The following is a 25348-nucleotide window of genomic DNA, read 5'->3' on the forward strand; positions in this document are numbered from 1 at the left end:
GTCCATCAATTTAAAGCATCTGTTCTAAAGGGGTTACTCCTGCTGGTCTCCTTTTATTTTTTTCCTTAGTTTTTAATTACTTTTCTCTTAACAGATCCACATGACAAGATATCTCTCTTCCCAGCCCAGAGGGAATGACTGAAGCTCCTGTTTGACTATTCCAGTGCTTTTCTGACAGCTGTACTGCTAGCTTTGCCTTCTTATCTTTGTTGTTGTTGTTTTTTCCTTAGCTCTTGGGATTGGCTAATAGAAGATCTCTGCTGTGAAGCCCATCTACAACATGGCAGGGTCGTTGTTTCCCTCTGGCAAAGGAGATTTTGTTTGCAACAGGTGAGGATGAGTTGGTGCAAACTGCAAGCTGTGTGTAGTAGTAACTCCACCAACTTGGAGGGTCTTTATCAGAGAACATCACTCAGTGATTCATACAAAAGAGGACAAGAAGCTGATCTCTGGAAAGGAAGCACAGAAAACCTCTGAGCTTGTGCCAGACCTCAGTGAAGTCCAAGTGAGGGCCCAAGAGTTCCGTCATTGTTCCGTCATTGTCCTCTCCTGCTAGCACATGGAGCACAATGGGACAGCAGTCCTACCAAGAGCCTCTAGGGGCTACTGCAGTTCAATAAATCACAATATATAAAATGCAAACCCAGTTTTTAGTCTGATATGGGCTGTGTTAATCTCTGGTGTGCTATCTTGGACTTCAGAAGAGTTACAAGCAATGGAATATTGCCCACTGAGCCTTTGCTGACTGTTCTCACATTGCCACGAAGGATAAAGGATCACAGTGAGTAGGAATATTCTCTTAGGACACAGTGTTTTGTCTTGTTTTCCTGGGGGAGAAATTAGTCTTTCTGTTCTCTTTCTTTCTTTGTTCCCTGCTTTCTGATAATATTATAAAAGTAACATGTTTAGCTTATGCTGGGTTCTGCAGAGAACACACCAACTTTGTGTACATCACAGATTTTTCACTCTTTGCTAGTGCTTTAATGATATTTGGTTTTATTTGAGTTAATAAGAATCAATGTTTTACTAATTTTCTCTTTAAAGATACCCTGCACCCTTGATAATTCTCTCCCACCACATGGGGTTTAGTTTACTGTGAAATGTTTCACGCACCATGTGAGGCATAGCAAGAAAATGTGCATGTGAGAGAAGGAGCAGTCTTCAGAGCAGCATATTTAAGAAACTCAGAATTTAGGAGGAAATCTCTACAGGATATCAAAGCAAATTTCACTCCAAGAAGGTTTCAGTTTGTCAATAGATGTAGCACAAAGGCTTCCTGTTGTTTCACAAACAATGAATCTTCTCCAGCCTATAAATAATGTAAAGGCAAGTCTCAAGATTTTTTAAAAATTCTGCTAGCTTGAGGCTACCTACCCAGCATGCCTCCTTGTTTACAACTTCCCACTACAAATGTATATTGTGTTTGTTTTCAGGCAAACATCAGCTTTCCCTAGTCCTGCAATTAACCTCCAGTACGTATTAGCAGCAGCCTTTTGAGCAGTTTTTACACCTAGTGATACTGGGCAGCATTATCATGGAGTGGTTGGCTCTATACTATGGAGAAGTGATCTGTGTGGTAAGAAATGGGAGGTGCAGCCCCTTCACCTACAGTGCTAATGAGTTACTGCTATCAGCTGCCAATCCTTGGGAAGCACCTGGTCTTCAGGTAAACTTCCCTGCAGCCATTTATAAAGGTAAAAATGAAACGGTGCATTGAGTGAAGGTGCTGCTACACCTTACATAAGTCTCGGGGATATAAATGCGATCTGCACAAAGGAATGGATTTGTAAAGTTCAATTTTTTGTCCAAAGGTTTGTCTTTTGTGTGAGAGGGCCTGAACTCCCAACATCTCCAAGAGTGCAGGTGAGTGCCCTTACTGCTTCTGATTTTGTTAGTCTCTCACATTGCATTTTTCTGGGCAGGTACAGTAAGCCCAGGGGGAGGACCTTGTGCTTAGGCTAGATGTCCTGCCAAGGTTAGGGCCCCTTGCACAGCATGGAGGGATGTGCTTGGTCTCCGGCAGGATGCTGAGGGCATCCTGTGCATGGCCCTTCCTAACCAGCAGTGTCTCATAGGAAATACAGGTGCTTGTCTGGTTTGTTTGGTGTCTGATCCTGTCCCTGTGGGCGAGCTGTACTCTATAACAAGTGTTTGTTCACAAAGTTTTCAGAATCTCATTAGATTGTAGATGCTCAGAAAGAGGTTTTGTGTGCAGTCAGGAATACTGGGCATTTTTAGAGCTTACTGAAAGGAAAACAAAAGTCATGACACTGATGGAATGTGGGCAACCAAGGAGATTTGGATAGCAAGTCTGGAGTGAAGCAGTTAAAGTCCACTTTCTTTCAAATTTATCCACATTCACACTTAACTGGGATGATCCTGAAACACATTGTTCAAAAAATCAAATCTTGATCAAGGACAATTTAGTCCTTACCTCCACATTTTACATGAAAATTTTTGAGTGATGAAAGGCTTCTGTCTGGGATTGGAGTCTTGGCTAACTCTAAGCATCTTCACAGTTTCCTCTCTGTTCTTATCCACTCTATTTTCCCTGGAGGCTTTTTACACTTGAAATGGAGTTTTTAAAAGTGAATGCAATTTATTTAAAAGCACATTTGAGGTTCAACAACAGAGATGCTCTAATTAATTGCATTCTAATATAATGTTAGACCAAGACTATAAGAGAGTATGGCCCATAACAAAGATGTGGATTGATTGTTGGGATCAGCCAAGGAACAGCTGCAAGCCATAACTATCCTTCAGATTTCTGATGCTGTATAGGAAGAGGCATCCACTCAGATCTTTCCAGTTTTCTAAATCTTGGCTGACAGGTGTCTGTCCACACAATGACAGCAACACAATAAACTGCTCAGCTACTTTCTGTGACTGGGCACAGAGGGAAATTCCCCTCTCCCCTGCTTCAGGCTGATTCACCCAGGATAAAAGGAAGCAGTTTCTTGGATGAACTATGACTGAACCATTGCACTAGTGACACCCATTTAGGAGCTTTCGGCCTGGCAGTTGTATAATCATGAAGTGTACCTGCAAAATGTATAAGAAACAAAAAGCCTTGAGTTGTGTGAATTTAAGAAAGTAGCAAAGGGTGGGGGGGAAGGTTCACAAAGTCAGATGCTGTTTCTGTCCATCCCCATGAAGGTGAACTGTTCTCAGGTTTTCATTAGCTCTTAAAATTCCAGCTGCATATCTAATTTCCAGTCCCTACATATCCAGCTGAGGTATTACTTCCTTACTGCCCAAGTCAGGTTTTGTGTTCTACAAATGCTCTACAGAAATATCATTATAAATCCATAGCTGAAAGGGCCTGTGCATCTTAAGTGCTCTATCGTTTTCTACCTCTGAATATTCTGCCAGCAGAGATTTAGAACATTGGCTCTGTAAATGCTTTCATGTCAAGACTAAAGGCAACACTTGTTTAATTCATTCTTTGACCCAACAGCAGCTTTATCTTAGGTTATCACTTGTTAAGCTCTCTAGAATGTTTTAAACATGAAGGGGGCTGCTGTGTATATATACCCTGTCTATTGTATTTTACTTGCAGAAATTTGACAGTAGTGATTCATAAACATTAGAACCATTTCCCTTTTGTGCTGTAAATTATGCTTTTCTTTAGCTCCCTTCACAGGGTGTGTAACCCATTCCAGACAAAAGAACAAAAAAAAAAAAAAAAAAAAAAAAAAATTGTATTTGTCTCCTATCAAATTTCTAGTTCTTTATTATAGATCACTAGAGGTCACAGATTTATATACATCTGCTTCTGTGTATATATTTTCATATATACTTTTGTGTATAAAGTTTTGGTGTGTGTATACATATACCTGTAAGTACAGTTTGGGGACATGTGTATTTATAAGTATAAATATGCACACACATGTGCACAATTTTATGTGCTGTGGTGTAAATGGAGGACTGGAGTTATACGTCAAATGTACTGCAACCTGATTAGAATAACAACTAAGGTTTGCTGTACATCAAAATAATTTACACGACTCTGTGTAAACCCATCATTTCTGTAAGCAGGGAATTTATCTCTAAGTTGTCAAAACAAAACTGTGTTTAAAATCAGCATCTAAAAATGACCCCTCAGAAATTACATCAACAGAATCCTTTTGGGTTTGCATTACATAACACAAATCATAAAATCAAAAATTTTGTATTATTGAGTCACAAGACTCTTGATATCAGTCTGTATTTTTACTGTCAGCAATGGGACAGACAACTTTTCATCTGAATTCATTCTCAGGTTGAAGTCTGATTCCTCTCTGAACATCATGAGGATGATCTGAATACTTGCCATCCTCTTACTGGCTCTTTAAAAATCCCCAAATAACCAGCCAAAGCTAAAGGAAAAAAAAAAAAAAAAAAAAAAAAAAAAGGGCAAAAAACCCTGATTGGGTGGGAACCTTGTGGGGAGGTTTGCAAAATTTTGCAATACATTCCCCAATCCAGATAAGCAAGGACCAATGCAGACAGAGCAGTTTGGCCCTGTGCAACCTCTGTAACTAAGTGCCAATCGGCTGGGACACAGGCACTGAGAGCAGGAGACATCTGCCAGGTGCCTTGGTCCTGAGTAATTACTCAACAAGATATGTTAACAGGAGTAACATGAAAAACCCACCCTGAGTGGAAGAACAGGACAGCAAAAGTAACAGCTCCGTCAGGAAGGCAGTAGTTTAGAAATGTGGGAGATATCTAGACAAAGTTTAAATTGTCTGACTTGTAACTGGAAGTAATAGCTGCCAGCAGCAAGTGCGATACTTAGAAGGGAGATTTCTTTTTGACACCTGCTTGTTTTGAAGCACTTTATGGTTTTAATAGTTTTTAGGTGGTGCAGGAAGAAAAACCAATGAAAATACAATATGGAACTGCAGAAAGACAGTGCCTCATACAGAATTAACTGATTGTGGCAAGTGTACAGAACAGACAGGAGGTGAGCAAGAGCAGTGTGCTAAAATGAGTTGGACCCAGCCCTGACAAATAAAACCAGCAGAAGATGTTACCTACAGTGGGATTCAGCTCCACTAGTCACAGCTGTCAGAAAAGTTAAATGTCTAGTCAAATCTAATCCCTTATGCTCTAGAGGCTGGTGAGACACAAGCACAAAAGATGGCTCCACAGGTTAATGAATCCCAACTATTTGGAAGACAGCTTAAACAGAAAGATCTGTCCTCTCAAAGAAGTAAAACCAAACACCAAGGATAAAGCCTCCTCACTGTTTCCACATCTGCACTAAAATGAGGTGAACCCCATTTATGACCCAGGCTGCATCTTTCTATAAGTAAAGAACAGTGCCCTAACACAATAGACATGCTGGAACAGCCAAAATCCTCAGTTTTTCATGTGTGGTTGGGTTGGAGGGAAATAAATTTGTTAAGTACTCCAACATCAGTCACTGTGAAAGATGCAGACAGACAGTGGTAGGCATTTCCCTTAAACTCCTATGCCATGAAAGCTAAAAGGGTTTTAAACATACAACTATAACCAAAATATCAAGCCCCAGACAAGGTAGTCTGAGGTCCTTGATGAACCAGACACTAGAAAAACTTTAAATTGCTGGAGTTTTAACTCCCTTTTGAGTTCAGAATGGCATCTATTTCAGTTTGCTGCCATAACCTGTAACAAAGGAAAATCATAGCTCATACTTAACAACAAAACCATACCTCCATTTATTTTTTTGAAAGAATATATGCATATTTTTAAGAATTATAAACAGTCAGAAAGCCATGAGACCAGTTGATGCTAATGATTTTCTAATCAATGCATAGATTTTTCTTAAATAAATAGATAAATCATCTGTCAATACTGTGCTTATTCTTCCATTAATGTCATAGTCATGAAAAAGGTATGACAAAGGAATAATTTAATATGCTCCCCTGGCACTGAGGCAATGACATGTTTTTAGAATGTGAGTAGAAGAAATTATTTCAGATATATATTTTGAATGTCTATTTGAAGCTATCATGTTGCAGTGAATAAAATGTGTTTATCCCTGCTTAGTCTGCAATCAAGTGGCTTAGCAGGCTGATGTTCTCATAGCTTTAACTTTCTTGCTTGGCAGGGGATCAGCCTCTCTTTGCTGCTCAAATTGAGCAAACTTGCAGATTTCAATCCTTCTGGAGTCCTTCTCTGAGATAATGAGCTATAGTGTACCTTTAGGCCTCCAAAGAAATTGTGTGTCTGAGACCATTCCCCTCAGACAGTGTAGGACCTCAGAGAGGGGCTGTTGGTGAAGAAACTTTGCCATCAATGTCATTACAAAAAATGTGGCTTCTTAGCAAAATGCTTGAAACACATGCAGAGAACTAAATTACCCATGAACAACAACAAAACCCTGTCTATCACCACTGTAGATAAAAATACCCAGATGGAAGCTATGGGACTGAATAACCTGAACTTGAATGCAATTATCTGGGGCGTTTTGTTTCCTTGCAGGTCATATAGAAAGAAAAAACAGTGCTACACCTTTGATGTAGTTTTAATAAATATTCAAAGTCCCTTCAATTACTGCCTGAATAATTACTGTGGATGCAAATAAAATGGGGAAAACCAGAATGACTTTCTGGTCTTCCTCAAGGGAATGGACTTTGGAAGTAGCAGCACTGAATTGGATGTGAGGCAACTTCAAAAAGAGAGGAAAGGAGAAAGCTGAGAATAGTAGGTGTTGTATGCCTCTCAAAGGCATTACATTGGTAGTTATGCATGTAAAAGAGTCTACATTAGTACTACAGCCTTCCACCATGGTGAGTGGCCAACTACAGTTTTGGAAATGATACTTTCTTTTCTTTGTGACCTGAGGGAAGTCTCTGCATTCCCTTGCTGTCTGCTTCAGTGAATCCTTTACAGCAAAATAAACCTGACCGTAAGAAACAGAAAATACTTGCAAGCTAGAGCACCCATGAAGACACTTCTCTTGCTAGTGAGAGTTTATTTCCAGGGATCATTTTGAGCACATCTTGAGCTTTGATCCACTACTAGGGTTGTTGAGACCAGCCTTTTCCAGAAGGACACCATGATCCCTCTTGCGAATCTCACAGAACTTCAGCACCACCACTTCTCTCATGAAAACATGCAGGACTTTGTGGTAGCTTCTTTTTAAGCCATTAGAGTTGAGGAAAATATTTTTTACTGTGCTGGTGAAGAACACTGGAAGGTTTACATAGTGTCTCTAAAAAGTCTGAGATCACCTAGTAATATTGTTCTCTCATTCTCTTGGACCCATAGAGGTCCAAGAAAGCCTTCAATTTATATTGAGGAACAGATATCTTGCTTTATTATTCCATCTGGACTACTACTATTAATCCAGCTGGACTACCTTGTAATCTCCACAATGACAGTAGGAGATTACAAGGTAGTAGTAGGGTCCTGCTCTCAGTTTTTTTCATTCATTAGCTCAGTGTCCTCATTATAGCTCTTACTTCACCCGACTGTATTTGCAAGGATGGCATATGTCTCAGTGGACTCTATAGCCTGCCGATTTTCTAAGAATTCTATCATCACACACTGTATGGACATGTCCTCTCAGTCTCAGAGAATCAAGTAGCAATGACTCAACATCATGTAGATACACAGTCAGCTCCTGTGGTGCTGCTGTCTCCCAGTGAATTGGAAATGTGCTGGTCTTAGCAATAGTAGAATTTTCCTGAAACTTAAAAATGCAGACAAGGGTTCAAATACTTTGTGCCTTGGTCAATGCATTTGAAAGACTTAGGAATTATGAGGGTGAAGGATAAACACTCTGGAAATCAGAACATGGATATGAAAGTTATCATTCTGTGCTTCAGCTTCCTGGTTTGCATTTTATAATTTCTTCCAGCAGACAGCTGCATAAGGGGGCCTATATGGGGAATGCTGGGCTTCCTCTATTCCTGTTTCCATATAAAGGGCAGTATCTGCTACAGGCTCTTGATAGTCACATTTGTGTTTTGGGGAATGCAACTCACATCAGTCAAAGCATGTGAGTGACAGGGAATTCTGCACAGGAAACAGGGTCCTTCTGTTCTGCTGTTGCTGGTTAAAAAAAAGACTCTCTTTCTAATTCCAGTGATCCACAACTTTCTGGTTTGATTAGGAGATGTATTTATTATGTCTTGCCTTCTTCTGTGACTCAGCAGCAAACAGGTTTCCATTCACAAACAAATGTAAAATGACATCAGCAATTTTCAAATACAAAAAGACAAAACTGACAAAGACATTTTGCTTTAATACTTCTAAGCAGATACTGCAAGTAACAGAACGCACACACACGCACAGGGGAATATTCAACACGGAATTTGAAACTGTTGCCAGCACTCTGTCTTAGAGAAAGAAGTGTTGCTGCCTGTCTCAAGAGCAATTGTCATTTTGTGGTCAGCTGCCCAAAGACGAGCGCAGCAGTGTCTGTGGGCAGCTGCAGCAGCTGAGCCAGTGAGCCCTGGCACAGGGACAGAGCCAACAGGTGTCAGCCAGGCAGGCAGCACCCGTGCACAGCAGCAGCCTCATATTTTTGGTGCATGACCTCTCAGCTATGTTAGACACTTCTCTGCTGTTACAGCTAGTTTCTGCATGGCCAGTACTGAGAGAAAAGGAATGGCCAAAGGCAGGGTAATTGTGGATCTCTGACTGTGCTACTCTGTGTATTGTCACTGAGCTCCTGTCAGTGACCACGTCATCCATGTTTTCTGCAGACAAACTTGCCCACTAAGCTAGGGAGAGACCATATGCCAGGTTTTTATGGAGCAGCTCTAGAAGCACTGCTGAACTTTGTGCCTTGGGAATCACTTGGAGCAGTCAAAACAATCCTGTATATTCCTTGTCAGCATCTAATAATTTTCTGTATCTTTTTCCATTTTTCTATGTGACTCAGAGAATCATGAAGCTAATTAATTCCATAGATGAGCTTTCTGCTATAATCAGGTATCCTGTTTGGCATTTCCTTATCTGATCAGATAACCAATTATTTTCCCTTGTACAGAAGGATGAGTACATAAGGACCACTCAGATGAGAATTGATCAGGACTTGTTCCTCAAACAGAGCCCAAATCAAACTCTTTCTGATGCTATCAGTGGAAGCCACCCAGGTTTCAAAGACAGGTGCTCATATATTTCTGACCTTTCCTTCCCACCACAGAGAAAAAGGTATTCTGACACACAGAGAGAAAAGTATTTTGCTATGGGCTTATATTCTTTCACCCATGCTTCTCTTTCTGCCTCTCCTAGATTCCCTTGATCAAGAATCTCTTGATCTTTTGGTTGTGAAAGTCATCACACCAAGTTTCGAACATATCCAGTCATTCATAACTTCTCCCTCCGAGAAATATGTCAAACTCCTTTTGTATGTTTATCTCTTATCCTCTTTACAGATACATTTAAGAGCTCCCCTACATTAACATCCCTAGTCTTTGCCTTGCTTCAGATGATTCCTTTGTCTTTTCAAAACTAAATGCCATTTTTATTTTGATCTCAGGAATGAAACTGACTTCTTACCTCTGTTTTTTCAATAGCTGAGAGGAAGCATTGCCACTTTTGAAGCTTCCAGCTCATGGTATTTGCTGCTTGAACAGAAGTTTAAGCATAATGAAAGGATGGATCTTTCACCTCAGATAATATGCCACTTCACTAAGGGCAAGAGGCTCAAATGGGCATGAATTTTACGGAAATTAGCTATCTAAGACCAGCTGAGATTCTGGTGGGAGAAATCAAAGGCAATTTGTTCTAGAAAGAATGTACAGTCAAGCAATTGATTTTAAGTTGCTTTTCTTGTCAATGAATACCTTTGGCTTGAGGATGTCAAAGAGTTTTCTTCTGAATCTTTGTACTATTTTGTGATTCTATTTGGGTATAATTTCACCTTCACACTACATATTCACTTTCACTTGCATCTTGCTTTTAGACTGGGTGCTGAGCTGACATGTCTGTGAGTTGTCTGACACATCCTATGGCTGTCACTGAGCAAGACTGAGTGGCCTCTTTTTCTGCTCATTGGTTTCTCATCCTTCAGTGACTCTCCTGTTCATTTTTGGAGGGCCTTGTAGCTCCGCTCCACTTCCTACACAAACTAGCTGCTGCAGTTGAAAGGTTTCATGCCCATTTTTCTTCCACATATCCCTCTCTTCATGCATTTTTGCACCCTATCCAGTGGAAACAATGACAGAGTTAGGTGGTAGAAGTTTTCAAGTCCCAACTAATAAACACACAGTTAAAGCTCCTTGACTTCTTTTCATCTTTCATAATTAACAGTACTCCTTTCTCACATAGTTGGGGAGGTATGCATCAGCACTGTTGCCTGGCTGGTGTATTTGGGAAATGGAATTTGGGGGAGAGGCAAAGTCCCCAACAAAGAAACAGACTGGCATCTCTGGAGTGCTGTGATGGCTCTTCAGAATTGAAGTATTTCATGCAGTTTCTTGGTTTGCCTGCTCAGGTTTTCAATGAAAAATTGAAATGTTCTCTGGGAAGCAGAACCATTTCATGAATAATTCACTGCAACTGAAAGCTTGCCTCTCTGTTGCAAAACAGTTTGAAGTAAAACTTTTCAGTTTCTTCCAATTAGGACAAATGTAGAACTCTCCCTGTGCTGTCCTAGGGCTCAAAAGGCAACACAGCTGTTGTCCTGTATCTTCAGTAGCAATAAACGTTTGATCAGCTTGTGTGCTTAAGATACAGGCATGAGAGGAAGGAAACAAGGCCAAATTTACTGGAAGTCCCCTTGAATTCTCCTCAGAAATTATACGACTTGGCATTCTTTAGGCTGGAAATAAGGCTTAGCTTTTTCTTGCTTGTTTCTGTTGTATGTTTGCATTGCTCAAAGGCCTATATTTTTTCCACACATTTGTTTGAAAATTTCCAGTCTTATTTCCTATTCTGCCATTGCACTAGCTTTGTCTCCTGTTTGCTGTAAATTATATTTTTCACTGAGGTGATTAAACTATTCAAATACCTTTATGCTGATGTGCTTCTAAACTACATTCTGTAATAATTACCAAAGATATATACTGGAAAAAATAATTATTCCAGTTTTGGTGTAAGAGAGAAAACTGAGACTGCCAGTTGCTGCATGGACAACCTCAGCTGAAAGATCAACAAAGGCCACCATAGTTGGTTTGGGAAGTTTTGTCTGTATGTATATTAGTCTCCCTTCCAGCAGGATATAAGCTTTTAATGCTCAGGACTTCCAGAGTCAGTGGGCACCTTTTCCCTTATCATCTCCCCATTTTCTACCTGACTACTGGAATACGGGTAACATTTGGTAGAGGTGGTACATAAACCCTCTAGCTGCTTTCATCATTCTGTCAAAGGGAGGAAAACAATCAAAGTGCTGCAGCAAGAAAACAAATGGCCAAGTAGCTGTTGAAGCAGGAGGTTCCAACTCACTGGAGCTCAGCTTATTGCAGGCCATATGCCTGAGTGGCTCCTCTCACTGAGTGCTGCACCCAGATATGGAAACAAGTTTGAAAGTGCCCGTGGTTCATCAGGCCTGGTTTGCTATAACCATATGCAACTACTGAGAGCACAGAAAATAAGAACCGGAAGAGGCTGTGGTGCTAACAGGAGAGAGAATTCTTGACAAAATATAGCATTTATATATAAATTTCCCAAATATTTTTGTGAAGATCATAACAGGCAATAATAATTTGGTATCTCAAGCTCACAGCAGATGATCTTGTTTTAGTCCACAAGCTGTATTCATAAATGATGCAGCTTAACATAAGTAGGGAAATAAACTGAAATGCTCTTCTACTTTTAAATATCTAGATATTTTTTAATATCATGGGGTTGAATTAATAGTTTCTCTTTACAGATACCATTAGCTCACACCCTTTCAGCTATGCTCAGTGTTTGGAGGGCTTGATGTGTAAATGAGGGACTAAGCACATGACTCAGGTCCTGAATGATGGATGACAGAATGATGGAGACTGAATGACAGCACTGCCAGAATAAGGAGAACAGAAAGGATGGAAGAAGTCAGGTTTTTTCCTGGCATTTCAGTTATGTTTATTTGGCAGAACTCTTTCCAAGAGCACTGAAGTGTCAGGCCCCCAGCCAACCATTTCTATTTGGTGTTACGAAATCTTAATTACCTAGAAAAGGGAAGCAGACACCAGCAACTAAGAGCTTGTTCTAGAGCTGCTATATTTCCCATCCTCTCTGTAGAGTACTTATTTCCTTAGTTGCTTAAGGACTTATTCTGGAAGACATGTCACTGTGAAAATGGTGTTGTTAATTTGGGGAGAAAGTATTCTTAGTCAGAATAATAAGATGTGCTCTTTTAGTTATTCTGGAGGAGGTGCTGCACTCTAAGTTCATACCATGTCCAATTCAAGAGGGTTTCCCCAAAGAAGAGGGTGCTTTGTCTTTCATTATACCTTCTATATTTCTGTGGCCAGCTGTACAGCTCTGTGGCCCTTTAATCCTCTAGACTGGAGTTATGTCATCTGTCTAGTAGCTCTTTGCACACATAATTCACAGCACTGCCATAATTCACTACAACTACTACAGTCCACCCACATTTTGTAAAAAGGATGATGACAAGCTTTATTTCATTTCATTTAATTTCATTTATACTCACCCTGTATGTGAAAGACTCCTGTGCTACCTTTGAAACCTTTCCCCTTTATTTTCCACTTGGTGGCTTGTGCCTCCCCTTTTATACTGCCCAATTGAAAGCTTTTTTTATGGCTCGAGTGCCTCGCTTAACTTTCCCAGCAGCACATCAAGTAAGCATGCCCTTTATAACTAAAATGAGCTGTACTGACAGCACTGGTCTGCCTCTGGTTTGGTTTGAAACACTGTTACATGAAATGCTAGGAAGGTGTCTAGACACAGCGCAGAGCAGGCACCACACGCACACGGTTAGAAGACATTAGTAATCCCTCAGTGTCAGCGGCTGTCCTCACCCGTGTTAGTTCAAAGGGGGAAAAAAATTATAAAACAATGTTTTCACCTGCACAGGGTGGTTTAAACAGCCTTTCTTTTCATGTAGCAATAAGCAAAACTAGATATGGAAAGTTGGTTTCTTAGAAATTAAAAATATCATCTTACCGGTCTTAATAAATTTGCCATTCTTTGCTTCTGTGTTGAATAAAGGTCCATTAATTATGCTGCTGTCTCTGAACATGGCTCCAAAGAACAGGGTGACCACCTTTTTCAATAAAATTGCAGATTTACAATTTTCCAGCTCAGTGAATTGCTGGTATTTAAATATATTGAAAGGCCAATGCCAGACTGTTCTGCCTCCCTGTACTGCATTTTACCAGGAAGGAGGTGCTGGAAGGGTGCATGAGGAGAGAAAGAAAAGGAGCAGAGAAGAAAAAACAGGGCAGGGAGACAGGCAGATGTGATGATAGGAAAAGCCTTCAAATCAGAAGGAACTAGAGTGCCCGGAAGGACCTAGGGCTCAGAGGTTGGTGGACCTTGGTGTCTCCTCAACCCTTGTCTTGCTCCCAAATGAGACCTATGAACATTACTGGGACCCCAGCGAGGGCCAGGCTGATATCCTTCAGGAGTTATGGTCCATCACCCTGGCTGTGAGATGGGGACCAAGCTGGTCTAACTGCCTTTAGCCTCTTTGCCCAGGGAATATCAGAACAAAGCACAAACTCTGTGCTGTGCCTCACATCCAGGTACATGGCCACACAAACATGTGGGATGATTGATACTTTCTATCAGCTCTCCTTGGCTGGGAAGGGGAAAGATGAGTCCATGCAGGTTTTCCCTGTAGTTGTCTGCAACTGAAAATTGGTTTTAACCATCTGCAAAGCTGTACATTCTTTTGGCAACAAAGAAGGTAGGAAGAAAAAATAGGAAACAAGGGTAAAGTGACTGAAAAAAATATTACTGTTCCTCTACATAGAAATCATCAGAAGGTAAAGGGATGGGAGGGTAGCAACTAAGGCAAAGCTGGGTCATATATTTTTGTGCCTCTGGTTTGTGTTTGTATTTTGTGCCATATAGCTAAGGAACATCTGAGTATGGCAAACAGCCTTTCTTACAGACACAAAATAATAAAATATCCAGCTCCTAAACCTCACCCTCTCCTCTCATTGCTTATGGAAACAGTAATACTCCTGAGGGCACTTGAGTACTGCTGGCATTGGACACCACTGGTGGAGGAAGCAGAATGTAATCTTCTGCTAACAGCTCAGCTGAATCCCAGGAAACTGATTAAGAGGTGAGAAACGACTTTGGGTACGTGGATCATCTGATGAAAAGAGTGCCAGCTTGTGCCTGGTTTTAATCATGGATGGACCAGCCCAGGACCATCCCTATTGCCTGGTTGTGCTGAGAGGAGTGACCAGGCTGTGCCCAGCACAAACTCCCTGACACAAATTCTCTCCAACCATTTTGTTTTGAGGGCTGCAGGGACAGAAGACAGTCTCAAGGACCGTTAAATATTGGTTCCCTGCTTTTTCTTCCACTGTCTGTTTTTGAGACTCAGCTGCTGTGATAACAGCCAGGAGGGCTTTAAGTCTCTCCTCCTTTGTAGGAAGGTATAGTGTAAATTCACCCTGGCTTCCAGATTGCACACATAGGATTCTGCTGTGTGTGGGACTGAAAGAGGAGACTAAATTTCACTGTGGTAAAGGCTTCCAAGAGCTTCTGAGGGAAGTCCTATTGCTAAAATAGCATCCTTCTCTTTCCCCTCTTCCCATCATCCTTCTTTTTCCTAATATGCCACACTGCAAATACCGAGCTCTGTTCACACCTGTGCCCTGTATTACTGGACAAAGATTTATTTTTGGTTAGCTTGTGTCTGGCACTTGGATGACCTTGATGCAAATCTCACTTGGAGTGCAAGTTTTCTATGAGTTTGGCATGTAGGGTGGAAATTTCCTGAGGGTCACCTCCCCACAGATGATTCTGCTCTGTATCTGAGACTGTAATGTCTGTCTCCCTCTAGAAGCCAGAAATTAAGATAAGGAAAAATGTCGAAAGTACAGTGCATCAGACTTACTTCATTTCTGTTTTAGCATGAGATAAATATCTCTCAGAGGGAACTGTTTCTTTCTGGCCACCTCAGGGAGGCCATGTTTGTAGTAGGCATCTCCATTATGGATAGCTCCCTTTAGCCAAATAAATTGCAATGTAGCCACTCCTGTCTTAAAATTCATCCTTTATTATCAAAGGAGGCACAGACATTTTCCTTTTGCAGAGATGTTGTGAAACTTGTTTTCAGATACACAAAAGATAATTGTTTTCAGATACAAATCAAATTTGTTTCTTCAATATATTTTGGTACATTTGCTCAAATCTCTAACAGTATGCTCTCCTGTACTGCTCAGGTGGATCTGAAAGAGTGCTTTCCCTCTCTTGGCCTCTCACAGGCACACACACACATATGTGTGCACACATGCACAAACACAGACCAGGGCAAGTGCACAGAAAGTTCATCAGCCATTTCAGTATGTGATAGGCCCCATAATTCAAAGCTGGTTTTTGTGCAAGGGGATTAGGACTTTGACTGTCTTTTGGTGGCATATGGAGAATGAAAAGTACAATAAAGCATGCTAAAGACTAGAGACCAGATAACAGCACATCAGCAGCTAATTGCTATGTACTCTGTACAGCTGCAAATGAAACACAGCAAGAGACTTGAACAGATTATATTATGAAGGATTATAGCAATGGTCTGAGAACAAAGCTAGAAATTCAAAGGAAAACAACCCAGAAATTCCAAAATAACAAAACAAACAGTTGGAAGCCCTATGGGATTTTTAACCATTTTGTTGTTGGAAGGGTCTTTCTATAATTATTTTCCATGACAGTTGTATCTCCCTGAGGTTGGGAAGAACAACTCCTGGCTGCTTGCATAACCCAGAGTAGCAGCAGTGTTGTTTATGTCCTGCAGGATCCTAGACTTTTTCTCGTAGCTACTCTGCACTGCAAGAGTGAGAGCTGAAAGGGAGCTGAATCTGGGCACTTGTGTAGAGCAGAGAATGGGGCATAAAGAGGCTGTTCAAGCTTTGTCTGTGCTCACAGCATTAAAACATCACCTCTGTCACGTTCTGCTGTACCCATGGGGTGTTCTTGTTCCCTCCTCACCAGGCAGCAGGGGAAGCAATGGAGCTGGTGCCTTCTGGGCTGCACACAATCCAGTGCTCCAGGGCTGTTCCCATCCTTTTAGAAAGTCTGCCCTAAGACCCGCTTTCAAGCTTCACACAATCTGCAGGATCCACTCCTCAAACCTTTGGACATTTGAGTGCCTTTCAAATGTCCAAATGGGGCTTCATCCTGCTCAGTTAAAGAGGGTATATTGTTTTATTTAAATTATGTGCAAGGTCCTGTTGGAATATGATTTTTTTCGTGGAGGTGAGATGTATATGCCCTTGGGTAAAGGGAAGAATATCCCTAGGCAACGACATCAGCACAAACAGAAATTAAAGCACTACCAATTTCCTCTATGCTTGCATAGCAGAGTGGGCCAAGTCTTCTTATGTGGGAAGACAGTAGAGAAGCTGTTCAAAGGAATTTTAGATAAACCACTCCTGTATGACTTTTTGAGAATCATTAATATTGGAGATGGATGCTTGTCAAAGACAGACACAATTACTTTCCATTTTGTTAAATGTACAATTTAGAATAGTGCTAGTCTTCATGATATTGTATAGTTTGGGTTTTTTTTCTTGTTGTTGATAAAGGCTATTTGTCAAAAATGTGGCTATTAAGCCATTTTCAGTCCCTCATCTACCTTGCACATATGGCAAAACATAATGAGTTTTCAAACTGGAAAAATATTTAGCATCCTGAAAATGATCTCTAGGTTAATTTGAAGAATTCATCCACCTGTTGTCCTGAAGCTTTTCTGAGATATGTGTACTGCTTCTGACATGTTGTATATTATAGTGCCTTATTCAGAAATACAAACACCTTATAGATAAATAATAGCCAAGGGGTAAAAAACATTTCTGTTTGGAAGATAACTTTTCTATTGAAAATATTTTTACCCCACTAAAAATAGAAAATAGACTAATTGAATGAAATGGCTTTTAAAGCAAACTCAAAAGTTTACGGCATACAATATATTTGTTTAATATATTTTATATATAATTTTATATATAATTTTTGTTTAATTTTCTAAGCTGTTGGCACTGCACAGTCCTTTTCCACAATGTGGCCCCATGCAGCCTCAGCCCACAGCCCTTCCTGGTTCAGACTCTGCAGCCAGGCTTTGAAAAAGAGTATATTCCTCTAAGTGTGCTGGTGAGCACCCATGGTGGCTGAGTGCTCAGGTTCCCCACCAGGAAGAACTCATGCTGGTTCTCTGCAAACATGCTGCAGAGCTTACAGGTGGTCACTTTCCCTGCAGGGAGAATATTCATACAGTGAGATGCCATTCAAGGTGACTATGGATGGCCGAAGTACCAGTCAGTGAGCCACAACAGCCCACAAGCTTATATGTCATTGTATACAGCATAAGGGAGCAACACATACTATGAATTCCCCAAAAGGCTTTGGAGTAGTTGATGCTACTTCAGAAATATGTTTAGGGCAACCAAGATTTGAATCTGCCTCCAATTTGGTGAGAAAGCAGCAGCTGGTTTCAGACTCAGTGGATGGCAATGGAAGAGTTCCTCCAGGAAATTTATCAAATTTATAATTTAATTATATTTATATAATAGCTACAATTATATATCTTATATATATATATATATATATATATATATATATATATATATATATATATATATATATATATATATATATATATAAAGTAACGTGAACTAGGAAATTACATTTCCAAGCTCCGGTGGGTATAATTTTACAAGAATTGAAATTATGTGAACAAAAAATGTGAGCCTGGTTTGGTTCTTTTTTTTTTCTCCCCAGTACAAATGTGGCACTGTGCAAGCAGCTCTCAGATGCCGACAAGTTAAATTTTCTGTCTCTCTGGAGTAAGAAGGCAATTTCATTGCAGCTGAGAGTTGTGCAGACAGGGTGGCTGTAAAAATCTTCAGTCATTTGTGTTAGTCACAGAAGTAATAACTTTATTACTGGAACAAAGGCAGATTGCTGATGTTTTAGGGTAATGTTTTTTCCTCTTCATATTTATTGTAATATCAGACAAGGCTTTACTGGTGTCACACAGACATTTGCTATTATCATGCAAAAGGGTTTGGTCTTCTTGAGAGATTCTGAGTTAGATAATTTGAACATCTATTATTTATTTTATTTCTGTGTATCTTATAAAATATTTCCTTATAATTGTTAAAATGTATCATTTTAGCATGCTGATTATTATATCTTCTCCTTTTTACCACACTGAACTTTTTTTTTCTTTATACTCTTTGGTAGAGCTTTATATTTCTCCTCTTTCAGGTAGGTTATAGCTATGCTTGTATTTTTTTTTTTTTAATTTTGTTTTCATGCTGCTAAGCAGAGCTGGTAATTTGGATGAACTCTTACTGCATTTTCAGGAAGAAGAACTGACTGAGCCCAGCACAAGTGGTCTGTAAAGCTGGGAGGGGTCTTTTCCACACGTTTGTGTACTCCCACATGCATAAAATGGAAAATTGGTGAAAATGGAGAACAGGATCATGATAATCTGTGTAGACAATTCAGATGTTTCATAGCAGTCCCCTGGACAAAGGCAGTAAGGTGGAGCCATGCCAAGTCAAGAGACCTAAAGTTTTGTTACAAGAACTCTTACCTTAACATACCAGCACTCGTGTCCTTCAGTTTTAACCTGCTGGAGTTATGTATAATTGATGCAGGGGTTGAGAAAGTCATCTGACATCAGCATAAGGAAAATGTTAAGCTTTCTCAGTTTCTAGCACATGATTTTTAAGACATTTTAATCCCCTCCCTTTCAAGTGTGGATTCACTGTGGAGGTCAAGGGGTCATTAACACTTCCCCTGTTCCTCCACCATTAACAGGCAAACTCATCAAGGACTGGTGTTGGATAGTTATTTCATTAATGCACATACATGCATTTGGGTTTTTTCTAAGCCAAAAGAAGAATTTTTCCTCATCATCCTATTTCTTCAACATTATTTGAAGTTCAGAAATTGTCTTTCATTTAAATATCATCAGCTCAAGGCTCCACTAACAGACATTACTGTTTTTAGATGTTGCAGATGTTTAAGAAGGAAGAAAGGAGGCTTGCCCAAAATTGTTTTGCTTGCTATTGCAAGGACCAGAGCCACAACAGAGAAGATATTTCATCCTGTTGCACTGTACATCCCTCTGTGGGCAGTAGAGAGGGGCAAGTTCATCACTAGGCAGCCTCTTGTGGCAGACTGACAAAACAGATGAAACTACAATGGGATAACTGTCACCGAATAAAATGTGGTAAAGCAAGGATAGTTCCTCTGCCTGCTGTAGAAGCAGGCTGATACCTGCCTACATATGTCTTTTTGAAAGTCACTCAAGGATGCACAGTTTTATACAGCCAAATACCCCTCTGTATGTAAATTTATTTAGTCAGTGTCATTTCATGGTTATGTACACAAAGGCAGAAGAATATGACATCACCAAGTGCACCCTCAAACACCAGGTGGGGTGGTATGGTTGACACATCTGAAGGAAGGGATAGCATCCAGAGGGACCTGGACAAGCTCAAAAAGTGGCTGCATGGGAATCTCATGAGATTTAAGAAGACCAAGTACAAGGTCCTGCACCTGGATCAGGGGAACCACTATGAATATAGACTGGGGATGAGCAGATCAAAAGCCTGCCAAGGGGGGCTTGGGGGTGCTGGTGGATGAGAGGCTGGACATGGCGTGGCAGTGTGCACTTGCCCAGAAAATCAGTCTTACCCTGGGCTTCATCAAAAGCAGGGAGAGGATTTTGCCTCTCTGCTCTGCTCTCATGAGACCCCAGCTGCAGTTCTGCATCCAGCTTTGGAGCCCTTAGCACAGGCAGACACCCACTTGTTGGAGTGAGTTCAGAAGAGGGCCACTAAGATTAGAGGAAAAGGGCACCTCTCCTGTGAGGAAAGGGGAAAATAATGTGGACTGTTCAGCCTGGAGAAGAGAAGACTGCAGGATGACCTATCTGTGGCCTTCCAGACCACAAGACTGGTGGAGTGAAATTGTTTACAAAACCATGACAGGACAAGGGAGGATGGCTTCAAACTGACTGAGAGAAGATTTAGATTAAAAGTTCTGTAAGGGTGGTGAGGCACTGAACGGATGTTTTAGGTTGTAAATGCAAGATGTGGCTGGGGATGTGTATTCTATTGCCATCTTAGAGGTGGGGCAGTTATCTTCTGTTAATTGGGCCACCTGTTAAAAGCAGATGGGGCAATTTTCTTTATCTCTTCCACAACCAATCCTCCCTCCAGGAATATCTTTTGTTAATGGACCACTGAGTCTCACTGAGAAAATTACATCATCCCGTTGTGAGCTGCTCCACCCAGGGGGAGGAGCCAGAAATTCCTATCTGGACATGATCTGAGAGTTGGAACACCGCAGTCAGCCTTTTCCCACTGGGCTCTCAGAGGAGTAGCTTTTTCCCACTAGATTCCCAGAAGAAGACCAGGCCCATTTATACCACCACTGGACCTTCAGAAAAAAATTACACCTTTCTACAAGATCATTGTTTCAACAGAACCATACCTGTTACTCCAAGAGGACTGCAGCCACCATTTAATCAGACTGCTACCAACACCCTGACCCACAGGGTGTCAGGTCGTATTCTGACTCTGTCAGTGTTGTTTTGTATTACTGCATTTTTATTTTTACTTTTATTTTTCCAAATAAAGAACTGCTGTTCCTACTCCCATATCTTTGCCTGAGAGCCTCTTAACTTGAAAATTATAATCATTCAAAGGGAGGGGGTTTACATTTTCCATTTTAAGAGAAGCTCCTGCCTTCCTTAGCATACACCTGTATTTTCAAACCAAGACAGCTGGTTTCCCAGAGAAGTTGTTAATGTCCCAGGAAGTGTTCAAGGCCAGGCTGGATGGGATTCTGAGCAATCTGGTCTAGTCAAAGGTGTCCTTGCCCTTGACAGGAGGGCTGGAGCGGGATGATTGTTAAGGTCTCTTCCAACCCAAACCACTCTGTGATTCTATGATTCTATGACATGGGGCCTGTTAAGCCAGTAAAGGGTTTTCTGTGTGTCTGTTCTTTACTGTTTTCTTAAGGGTAATCTTGTTTGTCTTCTAGATGGAAGAAATCTGTTTCAGAGTGTTTGGGTATTTTGGATCACTTGTTCTCTGGAAATACTAAAAAAATACCCACAACACAACCCACGTGAACTAAATATACGAAGTCAGAAAGGAGCTGACTTCTGTTAAGTACTTTAATGCAATAGAAACTGAAATGATGACCATATAATGTGTAGTGAATGCAAGTTATATGGAAGAAAATGGCACATCACCTCAACATTAATTACTTAATGACACAAAACTGATGATATAAAAACTGCTGTAGGTGGTCAAAGTTGAGTATAGTCAGGCTAGTGTAACACTCTGAATTCCAAATATCTATTTGACATTCTGCCTACGGTTATATTCTTTTTTTTTCTCCCTTCTTGAGATGACTTCTTTTTCATTCTTGTTTTTGCATCTTCAGAGTTTTCTTCAGCCTAACCCTCCTGGGAAAGACAAAGATAGAAAAACTTCAGTTTGTTGCTATTTTACTCTGCTTTACTTACTGCTTTAGAGACAGTCACTTTCTGGTATGTGAGGGCAAGATGTCATGAGGCACATAGTACAATAGTAAACCCAGGCTTTGATCTATTGCTAGAAGTGGATGTGGGAAGAGAGAAAAAGGTTGAGCTTTTCTAAAGGAGATATATATATATATATATATATATATAAACCTACTATATATATATATATATACACATATATATAAACCTACTATATATATATACATATATATAAATATATAAGGTTTATATATATATATATACATACATATAAACCTACTAGAGTCTTCCTTGGACTTAAGCAAACTAGCTACCAGCCCTGTTTAGTATTATACATAGGTTAAAACTTACTGTGTGATCATTATTTTCATCCAAAACCAGGGTTACCAGACCTTCCATGTCACATGATCTCAGCTTCATGGCTTTCTCAGTGAGGGCTTGGCTCTTCTTATCCCCAACTGCCCCATTTAGAGAAAAGCTGAGCAGATCCCTGGCAATTTGCTGAGCTGCGCTGGCCATGGTTTGCAGAGAGTCCATCACCTGCTGACATATTCCTGCCATTCATCTCCCATTGAAATCCTTCACTCAGGTCTCTTATTCACAAAAAGGGGGTTGGAGGCAAAAAAGAAGGCATTATTTTTCCCTTCTAGATGTATTGTAAATGTGACCTTTTCTCCGGCTCAGGTTTGTTTATATACATTGGCACATCAGAAAAATGACTGGCAATGTTAAATACTGTGATTTGAATTAGTGGTTTGTGTAGTATCCAAATAATCTGAATAAAGTACATTACAAAAATGCTGGAAATTGACATTACATCTATGTTGATGCACATTTCGGTTGCCAAGAAAAGAGCAGTTTGGCTGGAGGATCCAACAAAATCTGCTTAGTGGGTCTTCCTTGGCGAGAGCCCACAAAGCAGATTGCTTTCATACAGTACTCCCTTAATCACTGTAAAGAGGTTTCAGAGAGATTAATAATAACTAGTGCAGTTGTTACACCCACGCACAGTGACTCAGACGCACGGCCCAGGGAGAGTCTTTACCTGTGTGGGCCACACAGACACATGCCAATATTTAGTCCAATAAAGTTGTCTTTCCAGCAGCATGAATGATAATCTTGGAGGTAGATGATGACAGGGCCTGTCAAACAAGCCCCTATACTGAGACACAGCCCAATATATAACAGCATCTCACTAGAGCCACATTAAAGACTGCAGTGAAATCCTCTCACTCTCCCTCCCTTTCCTCTCTCAGATATCAGCAGCACTGATTAAAACAAAATAATACCTAGTCCCAGCATCATGCTGTGCTGCAGTGAGAGGACTCTAAGAGTAATGAGGGCCCATTTGGTTTAAATGAATTTTTGGCGAGTGTTTCTGAGCCCGGGCTGAGGCAGCTGGCTGTTAGTCAGACGCGATGCAGGCAGGAGGTGATCAGACAGTGCTGTGGTAGCGGGGGCTGTGGAGGAGTTCTGAGCTGCTGCTGCTGCTGCTGCTACTCCTCATGCTAAATGTGTGGATAGCCTTGGTGCTACTGACTGTGCTGGCCACAGCAGACACCCATCCATGGTTTTGTCTCTTTTGGACCTGTTATTTAGCTTAAATTTTGTGTGGTTTAAGTTATCTCATCGCCTATTTCTGACATAAATGAGGAGCAATTGTGATTTGATTAACCTCCCTGGGAACAGGGAGTGCTCAGGAATACTCTATCCGAGACTTTAGTCAGCTACAGATTAGCAGAGAATAATAATTCAGTGGCTGTTACAGAGCAAGTTCCATGTAGCAACCGGAGTTAAATAATTATGGATTGCCTCCGGCTTGCAGCTCATTTGATAGCAAAGCTCCTATTGACTTCAATGGCACGGGAGATTGTGGAAGCCTCGGAATAGTGGCAGGAATAAGTCAACCATAACATTATCTATGGAAATAAAAGCCTTCCAACAAGAGGAACAGAGATAAATTGAGGACAATTAGGAAGTATTTGAGCTCTCATTCCTACCTGCAATATGGTAGGAAGTCAGGCTCTGAATTAATTAATTTTGTGGTCAAAAATACATAAGGCAACAAGCCACTTTGGAGAGGAAGAGAAAAGCCAGATCCTGTTTGGATAATTTGATCTCCTTCTATGAGAAGGTAACCCACTTGCATGAGGGGAAGACTTGTGGCTGTTGTTTACCTGGACTTTACTAAAGCTTTGCCACTGTTTTCTGCAGTATTCTCCCAAAAAAGCTGGCTGCTCACAGCTTAGATGGTTATACTCTTATCTGGGTAAAAACCCGTCTGGATGGCCTGGCCCAGAGAATTATGGTGGATGTGCTTAAATCCAGCTGGTCACTGGTGGTGTTCCCTAGGACTCTGTTCTGGAGCCATTACTGTTTAATGTTTTTGTCCATGATTTGGGTCAATTTGCAGATGACATTAAGAGTGTTTATCTGCTGGAGGGCAGCAAGGCTCTGCAGAGAGGCTGGATCAATGGGTCACAGCCAGTTGGATGAAGTCCAACATGATGAGGCACTTGGGTCACAACAACCCTGGGCAGCAATACAGGCTTGGGGAAGAGTGGCTGGAAATCTGCTTGGATGGAAAGGATCTGGAGGAGCTGATTGACATCCAGTGACTGTAAGCCAGAAGGTGTTCAGGTGGCCAAGAAAGCCAATGGCATCCTGGCCTTTACCAAGAATAGGGTGGACAGAAGGACCAGGGCAGTGGTCATGGCCCTGTACTCGGCACTGATGAGGCCACACCTTGAATCCTGTGTTCAGTTTTGGATGCCTCATTACAAGAAGGACTTTGAGGTGCTGGAGTCTAGAGGAGGGCAGCATAGCTGGAGGAGCATCTGGAACACAGTTTTTATGAGGTGTGGCTGAGGAATCTAGGGCTGTTTAGCCTGAAGAAAAGAAGGCTTAGGGAAGTTTTACCACACCATGCAGCTGCCTGAAGGGAGGCTGTAGTCAGCTGGGGGCCAATCTCTTCTGCCAAGTGACAAATGAAAGGATGAGAAAGAATAGCTTCAAGTTGTACCAGGGGAGATTTAGATTTGATATTAGGAAACAAATCTTTACTGAAATGATTGTCAAGCAGTGGAACAAGATGCCCTGGGAAGTGGCTGATTCACCATTCCTGGAGGTATTTAAAAGACATGTAGGTGTGGTTCTTTGAGACATGGTTTAGTGATAGACTTGACAGTGTTACATTTGTGGTTGGACTCAATGTTATCAAAGGTCTTTTCTAACCAAAATCATTCCATGATCCTTTTCTATGAAAAGCAAGAGAAACTTCTTTTCTGACCTTCAATGTCTCCCTGTGGAGAAGGGGCACAGAATTTATTTGGGGCAGTACAATGTTGTCTGGCTTACCTAAGATTTTCTTTTCAAGTGTTTCTCTAACCCCTCCACCCCCAGGCCAAATCATACAGAGAAAATGACAGGAATATGGAGAGGGGCAAATTCACAACAAAGTGTGAAGTACAATGTGAAAGTGAAAAAAAGGTTTGATTTTCTTGTTTTAAGAGAGGAAGTCAAACAGAGATTGAACTTGAACTTTTGTTTTAAGTTTTTGTCCTTTTGGCAACCTGCAGAAAAGCACAAAGAGCTTCAATAGTCAGAAAAATTTTCAGACCAGAAATCACATCAGTAGATTTCTATCTATCCTGAGGTTGTATGAGCTCACTTCCAAAATTTTTACTGTGAAGTAGGCTACTTCTTTAAATTCATAGTGTTCAGTGCTGTCATTGTCTGCATTGTACACAGCTAATCAGT

General features: G+C 40.8%; 1 long non-coding RNA gene across 1 annotated transcript in view; it reads left to right on the forward strand.

The window, feature by feature from the left end:
• Window positions 1-653: 653 nt before the first annotated feature.
• Window positions 654-25348, forward strand: part of LOC134416758 (uncharacterized) — a 30471-nt gene continuing 5776 nt past the window's right edge. The window contains exons 1-2 of the long non-coding RNA XR_010027367.1: window positions 654-781; window positions 1812-1863. This is a non-coding gene — a long non-coding RNA (uncharacterized LOC134416758). The remainder of the gene's footprint in view (window positions 782-1811; window positions 1864-25348) is intronic.

This window comes from Melospiza melodia, chromosome 3 (genome assembly GCF_035770615.1).
Source record: "Melospiza melodia melodia isolate bMelMel2 chromosome 3, bMelMel2.pri, whole genome shotgun sequence".
Taxonomy (NCBI): Eukaryota; Metazoa; Chordata; class Aves; order Passeriformes; family Passerellidae; genus Melospiza; species Melospiza melodia.